The 3,363-nt window shown below is 48.0% G+C and overlaps 1 non-coding gene across 1 annotated transcript; it reads right to left on the bottom strand.

The window, feature by feature from the left end:
- Positions 1-2,127: 2,127 nt before the first annotated feature.
- On the bottom strand, positions 2,128-2,270 carry LOC117709697 (small nucleolar RNA SNORA48). Its single transcript, XR_004606941.1, has one exon. It is a non-coding gene; the product is annotated as a small nucleolar RNA SNORA48 (small nucleolar RNA).
- Positions 2,271-3,363: the final 1,093 nt, after the last annotated feature.

Here is a 3,363-nt window from a genome sequence, read left to right as displayed (position 1 = left end):
AAAGGGGAAAAAGGGGAAAGGGAGAAGGGAAGGGAAGAAGGGAAGGGAAGAAGAAGGGAAGGGAAAGAGAAAATAGAATAGCTTGTTCGCTGGAGCAGAATGCTAGGAACACTGAGACCACACGTAACACTTCCCAAGGGCTCTGGAAATGGTAAGAATTGGAAAAGGGTGTCTGTCTGTCTGTCTGTCTGCCTGTCTGTCTCTCTCTCTCTCTCTCTCTCTCTCTCTCTCTCTCTCTCTCTCTCTCTCTCTCTCTCTCTCTCTCTGTGTGTGTGTGTGTGTGTGTGTGTCTTTGTGTTTCTGTCTCTGTCTCTCTCTCTTCCCCCTGTGTCTGTCTGTCTGTTTGTCTGTGATTTTTCATATCAGCTGCTAAATTAGGTTGACTATGTGCAAGATATATCAATCTATTGTTCAGTAGCAGACTTTTAAAAAAAAACAACTTTTTATTGATTCTTTGTGAGTTTCACATCATGCGTACCAGTCCTGTTCATCTCCCCTTCCTCTCATACCTGCCCTTCACTCTTACAATCTCCCCGCCCCAGAATAAAAAAAAAACATGAAAATCTCACCGTGGAAGCTGTAGCGTGTCACACTGTGTCTCACAGTACATCCCTCTGTCCGCACATCTTCACTTGCAAATGTTCATCGCAATGAGTCTGGTTCCAGATCTCTTCTGTGATAACATCAATATGGAATCATCACCAGGACTCCTACTGGTTATCCTGTTGTTGCCCTGTGTCATGGAGATCCTGCAGTTTTGGATCAGCAGGACCAGCCCTTTCATACTTCCCAACCATTTGCAGATGATATAGATTCTGGGTGGGCCAATTCAGAGCCCTGGGTCTGGGCCTGGGCAGTAGCTGACCTGGTCAGTGGTGCTGCTCTCCCTTATCTGCACCGCCAGGGCAAGCTCTCAGCACTGTTCCAGCTAGGCCACCTAATGCCACCATCAACAGGAGGCAGGGTCAGCTCTCCTGCTCTCATACCCTTGGGGCCAGCTCATCTGCTCCCATGCTTACGGAGCCAGCTACACAGTGCTGCCCAGTCAAGCCACATGGCCCACTCTCCCAAGTGCTGCCAAGGGCTGGGCCAGCTCTCTCACTCACTCACTCACTCACTGTGCTGCTCAGATGAGGTACAAAGACCACTCTTCCAAGTGCACAACTGGTGAGGGAGGGTCAGTTCACCCACTCTCATGACCTTGGGGCCAGCTCTCTTGACTGCTTCAGTTGGCAAGGGGTGAGGAAGTGGAGGCCACCTTACAGCAGAGGAATGGCTGGGCCAGCTCTCCCTGGATCACACACTCAGGGCTGCCTCACCTGGGCCCCGCTCATCACGGCCAGCTCTACTGGGCTGCTCAGGCAAGGAGCAGAGCCCACTCTCCCAGGACTAGCTCTTGTGCTCTTATGTCCCTGTGGACGGCTTTCCCAACTGCCGCAGCCGATGAGGGGTGAGGAGGAGGAGGGCATCATCTCACACCCATACCACCTCACAGCAGATGAGTGGTGGGGCCAAGCTTTTCCCTGCTCTTGTCCTCAGGGTGGCTCATCTGTATCCTCACCACCAGGGTCAGCTCTGCTGTGCTGTCTAGGCACCATGCAAGTTCCATTTGCTCTCCTGAGTGCTGCAGCTGGTGAGGGGCAGGACCAGTTCTGTACAGTCCCTAGATATCCACATGGATGCCCCGTTCTCATGTTCTCTAGTGGTAATACGAGCCACAGACATAGACACTGACCCCTGCTGCTGCATAGCCATAGATCCAGACATGGCCCTCAGCAGCAGCTCGGGTTGGGAATCTGCCCCAGATGGGCCACTCACAGCAGGCTCCGCCTCTCCACCCCAGTCTCCAGTTCCATCTCTTTTCATTGTGCTCAGGCCACTCCACTTCTCTCTCTCCCATCTGTCCACCACATACTCGCACATTGTGGTGATTCCCATTGCAGGCTGACCAAGTGGCTGGCAGGCCCCTGGGTGACATCTTCCATCCACACTGTGTGGCATGGCAGCAAGAGGGTGTGGTGTCTAAACCCCATCTATGTCCTGTGCTGGAGGAGCAGATCTGTGATCCACAGGTCTCTGCCTTTCTCCTCTGGAGCTACATTGCCTGGATATGATTTGATTTGCTTTCTATGTGTCCTAGTCATAAAGCAGCTTTGGCCGCCAAACCATGCATCAAACTAGGATGGGGAAAGGCTTGCATCTGCTCTGCCCCTGACTGTTATAAGAACACCACCACCACCCAGGTGTCTCTTTGCCCATTGCCAGGAGGGAAAGGAAGGAGTCTTAGAAGTGACATTCAAATACTTCTTCCATGAGGCAAAGGATCCGCCTCATAGAGATTCAGCATAGATAAGATTGCATGTCTGAGTACAGGCTTTAGAGTGGGACACCTGGGTCCAAGCCCAAACCTATTTATGTGCTGTGTGTCCTTGAGCAAGATAGTTTAAGCTCCTGATCCTGTGTCCCTCACTTGTAAGACAGGAAGGCAATAAATAGCACCCATCTCATAAAGCTCTGACGGAGAACAATAGATTTTTTTTTTTAAATCTTAACTTAAACTGACAAATAAAATATGCATTCTTAGTATATAACACAATATGTATTTATTATGAAATGAATGCTAAGCCAAACTAATTAGCATATATCTATGTGTCCTAGGCATACCTCGCTGCATTATTTTTCCTGGAGAGAACACTTAAAATCTACTCTCTTAGTAATTTTCAAGTACACACTGCATTGCTGTTAGTGATATTCCCTGGGTCGTACAACATAGATCTTGACCTTCTGCTTTCTGACTGAAATCTCTGTTCTTTTATCATCAGCTCCGTTCACATCATCTCAGCCCATGATAAGTATTCAATACCTTTCCACAAGCTCCCTCTCCCTCAGATTCTATATAACAATGTCATAGGACATTGGTCTTTCTACTCTGGGCTCATTTTCCTTAGTACAATGCCCTCCAGGGTTATCTACATTATCACAGATGGCAGGGGGTCCATTTCTTAACTCTATTCCAGTATGTATGTATACCATGTTTCCTTTAGCCATTCATCCCTTAGTAGACACTTAGATTAGACACATGTCTTGGCTATTCTGAATACCGTTACAATCATCATGGAAATGCAGATGTCTCTGACATTCTGATCTTACTTCCGTAGGCTACATACCTAGTAATAGAATTGATGGATCACATGGTCTATTTTTAATTACGTGGGGAATCTCCATATTGACTTCACGATGGCTACATATTTACATTCCCGTTAGCAGATTCTAGAGTTCCTTCTTCACCACTTCTATAGCACTTGTTATTTTCTGAGTTTTGGGAAGTAGTCACTGTATCAGATAGGAAGTAGTGTCTTACTG

The sequence above is a fragment of the Arvicanthis niloticus genome, chromosome 5 (genome assembly GCF_011762505.2).
Source record: "Arvicanthis niloticus isolate mArvNil1 chromosome 5, mArvNil1.pat.X, whole genome shotgun sequence".
Classification (NCBI taxonomy): Eukaryota; Metazoa; Chordata; class Mammalia; order Rodentia; family Muridae; genus Arvicanthis; species Arvicanthis niloticus.
This window is presented reverse-complemented; position numbering and strand designations above follow the sequence as displayed.